Source organism: Oryctolagus cuniculus, chromosome 8, assembly GCF_964237555.1.
Source record: "Oryctolagus cuniculus chromosome 8, mOryCun1.1, whole genome shotgun sequence".
In the NCBI taxonomy this organism is placed as follows: Eukaryota; Metazoa; Chordata; class Mammalia; order Lagomorpha; family Leporidae; genus Oryctolagus; species Oryctolagus cuniculus.
The window spans coordinates 72,162,243-72,174,689 of NC_091439.1; the positions used below are offsets into that span (position 1 = coordinate 72,162,243).

At 38.5% G+C, this 12,447-nt stretch overlaps 1 protein-coding gene and 1 pseudogene across 4 annotated transcripts in view; one reads left to right on the top strand and one right to left on the bottom strand.

The window, feature by feature from the left end:
• GRID2 (glutamate ionotropic receptor delta type subunit 2) overlaps window positions 1-12,447 on the bottom strand; it is a 1,616,513-nt gene that overhangs the window by 534,730 nt on the left and 1,069,336 nt on the right. The window lies entirely within an intron of this gene.
• Window positions 1-12,447, top strand: part of LOC108178032 (large ribosomal subunit protein uL24-like) — a 122,398-nt pseudogene that overhangs the window by 69,592 nt on the left and 40,359 nt on the right.

Here is a 12,447-nt window from a genome sequence, read left to right on the forward strand (position 1 = left end):
TGAAGTGCTATAAACTAATGTAAATTCTAAGGTGATTTAGTCTAAACTGGTGACAAAGGGAGGAAAATCAGAAAATTAAGAAGCTAATGATTTGCCAGACAAAAAGGGGATATTTAATATCATCTATTATTATCCCATTTCCTAAAAGGAAAAAAAATTACTCCTGTCTTCTTAAAAACATAAACATTCCTTTGTGTCTCCACTACCTGCTGCATTATTTTTACATTCTTAAAGGCACTATACAGAATCTAAACAAACATGATCAAAAGTTTCACTGATTCTTTGGACTGGATATCCAAGAGAATATCTTTGGGGCTGACACTGTGGTATAGTGGGTAAAGCCCTGGCCTGCGGTACCCACATCCCATATGAGCACTGTCTCAAGTCCTGGCTGCTCCATTTCTGATCCAGCTCTCTGCTATGGCCTGGGAAAGCAGAAGATGGCCCACGCACTTTGACCCCTGCACCTGTGTGGGAGACCCGGAAGAAGCTCCTGGCTCCTGGCTTTGGATCAGCCCAGCTCTGGCTATTGCAGCCATTTGGGGAGTGAACCAGCAGACTGAAGAACTTTCTTTCTCTCCCTCTCTCTGTAACTCTACCTCTCAAGTAAATAAAATCTTACAAAAAAAGTAGTAGATGTTGAAGAGCCAGCTTAAAGTTGTTAACTTGAAAGGAGATGAAAGTCTTTGTCTGCCGAAGGTAATCCTTTCTTCTGTCACCTCACATCACCACCCCGAGACAGGGCAACTTCTCTAGAAAGGTTGCTCACTCCATTCCTCGATTCCTTTTCCTTGCTAACCACAATTTAGGTGAATATCCAACTCTCCCTAATTCTTCTTACTCTGCTGACACATCCCCCACACTCCAGGTCACAGTATTCCAGAACTGAAAGTTGGTCTTCAGTGCAATGTGGGCGAATTTATAACCTAAACTACTGAACTGAATGAAACAAGCTGTCTTTAATGTGGAAAAGGTTTGATAATGAATAGTTTCTAAGATCACCATCAAATTATGACTCTGTCTACTCAGAAAGGCACTTGAAGGTCCAATCCACAGAACTGTTACTATTCTTCCTGTAGCCCCAATCTGTTTCAAATCTTAAAGAGGATAGAGACTTTAAGAAAGACAGTGTTATAGAGAGAGCAGGAGGGAGAGAGGAAAAGGTCTTCCATCCACTGGTTGAATAGCTGCAAGGACTGAGACTGGACCATGCTGAGGCCAGAACCCAGAACTCCATTTGGATCTCCCTCATGAGTGGCAGGGTCCCAAACACTTGGGCCATCTGCTGCTCTCCCAGGTGCATTAGCAGGGACCTGGAAAGGAAGCAGAGCAGCTGGGTGTTGAACAAGCACACTGATACAGGATGCTGGCCTTGACCTTGAGTACCAAAACAGTGGCCTGTCTCTGGTTTGATCCAAGCTCTTTTTCAGAAATTGAACTTTTTATTGTCCTATTGTGCTTAAGGCAAGAAAATTAAGAAAAATCTTAATGTAAGGAAGTTTCTAACTTTATGCAAGAAACATTAGCAGACACCAAGTGTATGCTGCCTTAAATTAACTCTGGAAATAGAAATCCAAGCAGAATTTGTGGGAATGCAAAAGCAGGATTAATTCCAGATGAGGAAGCTTGAGGATGTGGTTTTTGGTCCTCTGAGCTTTGAATTATAAGTAGATTCATTAGCTTCTGATTTAGACTTTGACTCTGGAAAAAGTTCAACTCACAAGTTAACAGCTTACCAAATTAAATATTACGGATGGCTTAAAAGAGGATGAGGACGTATTCCAAACATTCATGGAAAATGCCTATTATGATAAAACTGTGGATTTCAAATTTTTTTACAAGAAAAACTTTTATTTTATTTCCATTTTTTCCCAAGACTTTTGAAGTACCCCCATATTGTATCTAAGAGAACTCTGTTGAAAATTAGCATGATCCAGGCAGAGTAAGTGAAGGGCTGTTTTATTATCACCATAGCGAAGAAGAATTATGCTCAAATTTCCTCTTCGTCAGCCTGGTTTGCGTAGTCTTTACTTGGTCCTCAGATGAAGGTTTCCTTTTTTATTTACACCTAAAATTCCAACAATTCTAATATTTTTCTCCTTACATTTTTTCTACTTGATTTTTTTATACAAAAAACCTGTTATTCCTAGGAAATTTGTTTTTCTCACAAGGTAGTTTATGCATGTTCTTCACTGAAACCTCTCTGAACACTGCAGGAAGCCCTAAACAGTTCTGCTTTCTACTCCCAGAATCCTCAGCCCAAGTGGTAGCCACACAGAGGTTCCTATGTCCTCCATTCTAAATTCAGCTTATCTCTCTAGGCCATGAACTTGGCCCACCATACATATTAGCATATTAAATAAATTTACCCAGAGATTGTGGAGATTGACTTCCTTTGAAGTTTTTTATGTATTTGTGTTTACTTTCATTTGGTACTGCAATTATTTCCCATGTTTCAATTCCATAGCCATACTCACCCCTTGGTCAGCAGTCAGCTTTAAGAGACAAAGGTGCCTCTGCTATAGCTGTCATTTCTGTAGGCTCTAGGCTAAGACTTCCTGCCTTATAACAAGAGGCAGGTGCCCTACTGGGGAGAAAATTAAAACTCTGATTACTATCCAAAGCTGCCAGTTTCACTGAAGCCATTAAAGAGGTTTGCTAATAAGTAGTTCCATATTTTTATATCCATGACTATCTACTTCATTACAAACACAGACATTTCATCAAAGCTGTCAAATATTACATCCATAGAAAAGCCCAGAACAGCGAAATTTCTAGAGTGCCTAAATGTAGCAAAAACATTTCTGCTTTCATAAAATCTTTTATTTTTAATGTACACACTAAATTCTACTCTTTGTTCTCTACGTTGATATTTTTCTCCTATAAGGAAAAAGATTTCCTTAATCTATTCAGCTTAAAAAGGATTGGTCGCCTACCATACACAAGGAAATTATTATATTGTTTTGTTTCAGTTTAGTCAGCTTCTTCTCATGTTCTTCTTGTTTGCAAACAACAAATGTGTATGCTAGTTTAAGAAAAAGGATCTCTTTACATTCCTGGTAGTGTGGGGTAAAATATACAAAAGAATGACCTTCTGCTGGAGCTGGTATTATTTTCTTGATGCTCTTTGCAAAAGTAACATTTTTTTTCTTTCTTATTGAGCATCAAAGTATGTATCAAAGGCTGTGAAATGTGACCACTCTCAATTTTCCAAAGGAGAAGTTACATTTTTCCTAAAAAAAAAAAAAAAGTCAGTATCTCTGGTAAGAATCATACACATGTCATGCTGTCTTGCTGTTTGACAAGTATTTAACTCTCTTTACCTCCATCTTCTTTGTATAGTTTTCAATTCCCAGTTGATATACACCAGATAACAAAATTCTTATAGGCACATTGAAAATATAATTTTCATAGTACTTAATTCAGAAAATATTTCTAAAATTTTAGACTTCATGAAAATGAAATTAAGTATGTAGGTTTTAAGTAGATCAGTATAACTACTACTAATATGTATATATATATATATATAACTTTCTTTATCACATTTTTAAATGCTTTATAATAAACATTTTGAGGTTGCTTAATGTGACTTCAATATAAACACTGAGGAAAGAATAGAAATTATTTAATGTACTTAATTTAGAGAAGCATTATTTTTAAAACCTTTAAATAGGATTAGTGAAACTTATAAAGCAATATTTTCTTTATAAAACCATAATATTATGTCATTCGTCAGGGAATTCTTGTTTGTTAAAGCTAAGAAAAAAGAGAAAATAGTCGTAAGATTTATGAATAATGTAAACTGGTACCCTAAGTCATGGTGATAAGTTTAGATGCATAGATGAATGGATGGGTGGATTACACAGATGGAAAGTCAGATACCCTGACCAGAAGCACAGGTCTATGGATCAGAAAACAGACCGTTTATCATTCACATTGCATAGCAGCATTGGCGCCTGTGCCCTGAGGACCACAGGATGTACGATGGGAGCCTGAAATCATCCTGTGTGCTGTTGAACCGCAGGGGCCTACAAAGGGCAGCTGGCACACTGGTGCATCCTAGCCCTAGACAGAGAGGGACCCTTGTTCTAGAATAGAAAAAAATCCCTGTGCAGCAGAGGGCATGTTCTCTCCATTTGTCCTTGGAATGTAGATGATTGGTGCTGGGGAAGTTTAATTTGCCAGCTTCTAGGACATGTTTGCTATTCAAGTATCCTTTAACCAAGTTTTGCGAGCTTGTGGTTCAGAAAGCCCAGGCTATCCAGAAATGTGAAAATACTCAAATTATCTACTAACAGTTTAAAGTTTCTTTAAAATAATTTGCAGCTGAATATATTGCTCATTTTATTAGGAAATGGGAATAAATCTAGTAAAATAGTTTATTAAACTGCCACTGAAATTTCAGTTTTTATACTTGTTAGGGAACCATTCATGGAGCAAGTAATTGTAGCGCCGTTTGAAACAAAGTAACTGTAGCGCCCTTTGAAAGAAAGTAACTGCGCAGTAGAGCAGAGCTTGAAAGAAAAGTAGAGTAGTAGTAACCACCCTAGCTGGTAAGATTTGAAAACAGAAGGCCTAACTAGAAGGCCTAGCCACAAACTGTCGTTGCCATGACAACGAGACCCCGGGGTGGGTTGGAATGTGGGCGGGGCTAGCCTCTAGAAACTATATAAGGGGACCCTCAGCCGCTGTAAACCAGAGGTTGCTCAGCCTCTCTCCCCAGTCCGTAATGCCTGGTGCCCGCAGGGAGAAGCTCCTGGTCCATAGTGCCTAGTGCCTTCAGGAGTAGGCTTGAGCGATCTCTCCTCCTAGTCGCCTAGAGTATCGATAAAGTGTGTTTAGCTTGATCTTCCTCAGTCTCCTCGACTCTTCCTTCACGGTAACCCGGCCAGTTCCCGAAGTGGGAGATCCTGACAATACTTGTATTCATAAACATACAGAAGAGGACTATGTATACATAAAGTTTGCCTTTAATGTCGAATGTTTGAATGTGTGTACATGTGTGTATGTATGTGTGTGAATATATTTATGGGTTCAAGAGAAAGTTTGTGAAAAAATATAAAAAGACAAGTTTATTTTGATGCAAAAAAATGCTGAAGTCACATCTATCATAAACATTGCAAAAGGAAAATAAGGACGTTGTGTTGCTCATTTCGAGTTACTTTGCCATTAGTGATGATGGAACAAAACTGAAACGTTAAGCCTTGCTGAGACCCCTGGTGCTGTATCCATGAGGGCAATGGGGCTTGCAGCCACAATTTACTCCAGGTTAACACTGTAAAAGTCGGGCTTTACCCAATTGAGTGCTTACCTTTATCTCCTACTGAGAAGACAGCATTTCAACTGTTCCAATTACTTAAACCTGCTCTAGGATGTATGTGGAATTCTATGCTGTACTTGACAAGTCTGTAATACTTTGAACCCCATGTAAAAGTGGTTTAACAATGCCAGTTGTGAGAACTGAGGAAATGTGACAGTTTAATCATGGCTGGAAACTAAAAGTGTAAAAACAAATTTGTTATTTCTGGGAAATACCTACTTTTTCTTATTCGCAAGTAATTTTTCCTTCTTTTGATCACAGAATGTTTTCTTAGTGAGTTTCAAGGCCCCTCTCATTACATTACACTGTAATTATCTTTAGTAGGGTACAGGTTACTTAGCAACAAAATTAGAAACACGATAGCTTCTTACAAAGAGCCTTATGTAGGTGGCTTCCAATAAATATTTTTTGAAGTAACGAGTCTTATTTTTGTTTTCACCATAACTTTTCTGACAATTGGCTATCTAAATGAACATGCCTTTAAAAGAAACAGAGTAGCTGTAATCACTCTTAATCCAATAATATATGGATAATATGAGCCAAAGTAAATAATTGCATGATATTATAAGCATTGACCTAAAACCACATTGGATTTTGTAACTTAGAATCAAAACATTTTGGGTAATACTTTGATAAAATATAAAACAGAATTCTCCATTTAAATGGTTGCTGTTTTAAAGTAAATTTAAGCAGATGATGACCAACACTTCTATTTTGTTTTCTGTTATCACTAACATCTTATTTTCTTAAACATAGCAATTATCTCAATAAGTATTCAAGATGTATAGAACATTATAAACACTTTTAGCCTCTTAAATGATTTGTAATACAGCATTCTTTGAAGAAAGATATTTCAAAAACACTTTGTGGATAAATTGGATTCAAGGTATGGGTTTAATTTGTGTAAAGGTTTTTTGAGGGGCTCGTGTTGTGGCAGAGTAGCTTAAACACCGCCTGGGATGCTGGCATCCCACATGGGAACCCCAGCTGCTCCACTTCTAGTCCAGCTCCATGCTATTGGCCTGGGAAAGCAGATGATAGAACAAGTGCCTGGGCCCCTGGCACCCAAGTTGAAGACCCAGATGAAGCTTCTGGCCCCTGTCTTTAGCCTTGCCCAGCCCTGGCCATCGCAGCCTTTTGGGGAGTGAACCAGTGGATGGAAGATCTCTTTCTTCCTCTCTTCTTCTGTCTCTGTAACTCTCCTTTCAAATAAATAATAAAATCTTTAAAAGTTTTTTTGAAAGCCACATATAGCTTTTTCAAGGTATACATTTTCCACATATTATGAAAAAATAGCACCAAAAGAAACTCATGATTAAATCTGCTTTTCCACAAATATGCTGAAGTCCCCTAAATTAACATGGAACAAATCTGTTTAAATATGAAAGTGGAAAAAAGGAGATAGTATCTAAATTCTTTAATTTATAAAGTCTTATAGTGTATGGGCTTGTTACTCCCCTGTTAAATACAGGTTAAATACATTCAAATATTTTTAAAAAATTGAGATGAATTAATTAATAGTAAACCAAGAAGAGGTTATTTAGGAAGTAAGGGCAGTTTAGGATTAAGCACTTAATATCTTCCTTAATAAGAAAAAATATTTGCTTTTTATGATGAAATACTTCATTTTTATGTTTAGGGATTGTTTTTTATTATGGACTGGCATTATCAAAATGTGACTGGAACTTTTCAAGAGTTCAAATCCAAATATATTTGTATGATAACAGTAGGGTGCATATTGCTTTTTCAGTACACAGACTTTCAGTACTGATGCACAAAACAATGGTGTCAACAAGACTACCCTGAGCACTTAAAATCGAACACCTACAATGTAAAAACAGAACCCAGTATCTTGTCTGTCTTCCATAGCCCAAGGTGTCCTTGCCTGTCCTTTACCAAAAGGAATTCACTGACTTGAGGGGATGATCCACCTGGCTTTATATGGTTCTAATCACCATACTCAAAGAGCCACTAGCTTCTCCAACAGATAAGAACCTTGACAGCCAGTATAGTCCAGAATTGTTCAGGGAATTTCAGGTCCAATTGCCACCTTCACGTAACCCCCATCTGGAGCCAACTTGGTCAACATTAACTCCCTAAACAGCATGGCATAACTGACTAATCAAAGGATGCACACAAGCACCATGGGCCAAGCAGGAACTTGAACATGAGCTGATAACACACCTCTCAGCCCCAATTTCAATCTATAGGAGCTTTCAGTTCTAATTCCTTGGGGAGCCTGGGAATTAAAAAATGGCTGCCTGGCTCCTTGCTCTGCACTTTGCAATAAACACCTACTTACTTCTACCACTCCACTGTCAGTGATTGGCTTTCTGTGCCTCAGGCAAGTAGACCCAATTTGGGGGTTCCACAGCAAAACCTCCAATTAGCTTGGGGTGCTTTTTTGGCAACAGTTGGCTACCACAAAGGAATTGAGATCCCCAGGGGACTTCTCGCTTGTGGTGTGCTGGCCCTTGGCCCATAGTCACACTTTGGATCTGACTTGTAGATGTCTGAACATGGGTTTGTTTCAGAGACAGCTTCAAGTGGCTGACTGTTGACCAGGCATCATTGGCCTAAGGTGCCTGTTGGGTGGAAGATACTGGGCTTAAATTCAGTTTAAGATCTACAGAGATGTCTTTGGTGAGTAGAAATCTTGTGCATGATGATGCCAAGATAATATCTCTTGTGCAAGGTAATATCTCTCATGCTAATTTGGTTTAGATGTGCCTGAACATTAGGTTAAAGGGATTTCTCCACTTTAGAGCTAGAGAGGACACTACCTTGAGAAATTGCATTGTAACTTGCCAAACTTGATTTATAACTTGGTTTAACAGATCTTGCCACAAGAGCAATGGATGATAAGAGTTCTCTTCTTACACTCTTTAGATCTCATCTAAAACTGGTTGAATAACCATGGCTAAATGGATGGATATTATTTTATGATATTGAGGAATTTTATTTTAACTAGATATGTTAAAGCCTCTTGGCATCTTTGATAGGTTTTGAGAATCAAGATTCTGAATTCTTCAGACTTTGAGATTTCTCTTTGTGCCCCTGCAAATGTCAAAGGATAGATTTCAAAAACTCTAAGTCTGCCTTGGATTGACCTTTTGAGAGTTTGTAAATCTGAGATTATTATGTGCACTTAATACAAATAGTCAATGAATTGTAGTATACCTGTTTTTAGATTATAACTGCTCATTGTTTTTAGATTTAACTTTCAGAGTTTTCTGGATCTTATTACTCCATGGTTATCAATCTTCCATGCTGCATTTACATGAATATTCAATTATAATAAGTCTGCTATTAGACTGTAAGCCTGTTTAGGTGAAGTAGGTATAAGGACCTTTCTTTCCAAAACCTCTTTGATGCTAAAATATGCCTTTTGACACTGTCATCAGATCAACATGGGACTTGATCCTCTCAATGTGGAACTTGATCAACAGTCAAGTCAAATTCAACCTGGCAATGATTTACAAATGGAACATGATTGATCAGCTGTCATTTTGGAAATGGATCATGATTCCAAGGAGTAGATAAAAATCAGGATGCAGTCACTGGTGTCAGCCCTAAACCAAATGATTTAAAGCTGAGAGGTAATGAAGGAAGGGTTCTTATGTGTGACTGGTTGATAGTAACTGTCACAGGAGACTGTGCTAGAACTATACCCTTTGGAGAAGGCTCTCATTTCAAAAGAGAGCTGATAACCAGACAGGATACTTGGTATTCTCACACCTGACACCAGAATCTATATACAGCACCCACAGTGAGTTGCTGAGGATGCTTTTTGATCTCTTTTTACTTGAGAAGAAATAGGACTATGATTAATGATCCAAAGTTTGGCAAAAATAAAATCATAGTATAGGATCTGATCATTGCTACCCAAAGCTGCCTGATGTGTCTGAAAATAACAGTCACTTGTGGTGTCCTACAGGAGATGGATGAGTTCATTTTTAGACAGCCAACCACAGTGCATATATCTGGCTATGTTCTGCTACTTCTGGAACAAAAGGGAGATGACTGGCTCACTTCTGGCTATTTGAGAGATACCAAGACATATCATTTAATAACTAAATAGTTACACTAAGACTGTATTACCTTTTTATCTAGCCACCTTGCCCCCAGAGCCTCCTGGGAACCTATACATGGCTGATGATAGATTATTGAACAGGTGTGTCCCAGCAGGTTGGATCTGAATGATGTTGAAATTATAGATCTGAAACATTCATGAACGGAAACAGCTTCATGGACCAGAAAAGTCAAGGGCTGGGAATGCAGTGGTTATTCCTTAGTAAACTTTAGAAATAAGAACATTGCCACCAGGTATCTTAGCCGAGCAGACTGAACTCAAAGTCCTCACCTGTGCCTTATGCCTTAAAAGTGATAAGATGGTAAACACCCACACTGACTAAGTAAGGGAGAAATGTTCGTGGCCCTGGCTTCCCCCAGCATAGGAGAAAAGATGTACTTTGGGCCTTCCTTGGGTTCAAAGGACATAAAAAAAAAAAAAAAAAAAAAAAAAAAAACATACAAAAGTCTGTCAATTTCCCAAACATGCTTTACAGATAGAACAGGTCTGCCTTCCACTGGTGCAATGACTTGCTGTCTTGGTTCTAAAGATGGGCAGCATGGTTTTGCTCAGTAAGAAAGTGACAAATGATATTCAACCCGTCTTAAAAGACGACAGTCCTACACACTCTTAATCAATGTCTCTACCCTGGTTCAGGATCAGAAGTTTTCTGGAGGGAGAAATTACTAATCTCTCTGGCTTTCACTGTAGGTATAGAGATGCTAGTCTCTTTTTGCCTTTATTGCTGCCGCCGTGGAATGGTATCAGCAAGATGAAGCAATGCAGGGCCTGGCTGAGACAAACTATGGTGATGCAGGGGATCTCCACAGCTAAATCTGGGGCAAGGGAGCTTCTTTACAACTTCTCTCTGATCCTGAAAACACTCCCACTTCATCCCATAAACAGCCTGAAGCAGAGTGGTCATCGCCCCATTCCCTCAGGATTGGGGACTAAAAAAGATTTAGGGGAGGGGCTGGCTTTGTGGCACAGTGGGTTAAAGCCCAGGTCTGCAGTGCCAGCATCCCATATGGGCACTGGTTCAAGTCCCAGTTGCTCCACTTCCAATCCAGCTCTCTGCTATGGCCTGGGAAAACAGTGGAAGATGGCCCAAGTCCTTGGCATTACAGGGTCTAATCAGACTCAGAGTCATTTGTTTCTCCAATAGATAAGAACCTTAATGGCCAGTATTGTCTGAAGGGGTTTATGTAGGAGAATTCCAGGTCCAGCAGAATGTAGCTGCCACCTTCACATAAACCCCAGACCAACTGGAGCCCATCTGGCCATCATAAATTCTCTAAAGAGCATGACATTACTGACCAAAGGAAGGTCATGAGTACTGCTGACCAATCTGGAACTTCGACATGAGCTGATCTTGCACCTCTCAGCCCCAATTTCAACCTATAAGAACCTTCACCCCAAACTCCTCAAGAGCCTGGGAATTAAGCAATAGCTGTCTGGCTCATGCTCTGCCCTTGGCAATAAATACATACTTTCTTCTGCCACCCCAGTGCCAGGGACTGGCTTTCTGCAGGTCGAGTGAGTGGACCCAGTTTGGGGGTTCTGTGTTGTTTGGTACTGATGCACCAAAACAGTGGTGGTAACAAGGCAGCCCTGAGCACTGAGCCAATCTGGGTACCAACTCTGCTAGTGGACATCACATTCTTTATGACCAAGCTCTTCTAGTTACAATGGAAAAGACAAAAAGCTGGATATCACTTAAGAAGGCCAGCAGGATTAAGCTCCAGCTACTTATAGTGGTAACTGGCTGAAGGCACACACTGTATCGGCTGCCTTGCTTCTTCTTACTCCCTACTTTCTACAATGCTTCCTGGGATCACTTCTCAAATTCATGGCACTTGAATCTTGTCTCGGGGACAGAGACTATCTATATTTTTCATTACTATTGTATTATTCATACCTAGATATAGTTGCTGGGACATAATAAGTACTCAATGGATAATTCTGGAATTAATTCATTAGTTTTCAGAAATAAGTGCTCCTTAAAGTTATCAAATTCATTTTACTGTATACTGGTCCTGGCAGCATGCCTAGCATAATGTAGGTACCCAATTAATGTTTGTGGAATAAATAAGTGCATAAAGTTGCCAGTATTCTTAAAAAACCACTCTAACTACTAATAAGGAATATATGAATACCAATTAAGACAATGGTAGAAATTGAATAAAACTTAAATCTGATACATCATTATAAAAGTCATTAATAACAAAGGTAAACTATTTGGCTTCTTAGCAACCATATTTATATTCATTGCCTGGACCAGCATTAAATTAAGGTAGAAATGTTTTCCACCAAACCTTGTGAATTAACCAATACATATTTTGTAATGTATACAGAAATATGTCACTTCATTTTCAAACCCTACTAAGTGTGCAGCCTAAAAATAAAGTGAATAATATAAAGAGGGTAACAAAGGTATTGATTGATGTGTTAGACACTCTTATTGAATGCTAACTAAGGGTCAGTCATGTCCCTATATGTGTACTAAGTTTTGGCTGAGACCTGAAGCAGGAAATATATTCGACATAATGAAGACCTATATACACATGTATAATGTCTGAATACACAGAAATACTTAATCCTAAAAAAAGGCTTTAGGATATAATATACATGTTTTGAATATTTTCTTGACTCCATTTTATCCTACACTATTTCATTCACAAAATACATTTTACAACATCCTTTAATCTGATTTCACTAATGAGTCCCAACTAACATTTTGAAAACCACTAGGTTTGGAAGATAAAGTGATAAACTAAAACAGACATCACGTTTCTTCAAAGGTTGTAAGATAAATCTAAATTAAATCATTTTGAAAATCCATGTAAAAATGCCCCAGCTGTAATTGCGGCAAAGCAAAGGTACAGAAGGTTCTGTGCCAGAGAAGACCTCTACTGGTGTGTATGGGGGGGGGGGGGAAGAAATGGTGCGGTAAATCTTGAAAATGACTTATTAGACAATTTCTTTGTGAGAATTTAGGTATGGAGAACATTAAGTACTGACTTTTTTTTTTTTAAGATTTATTTATTTGAAAGGC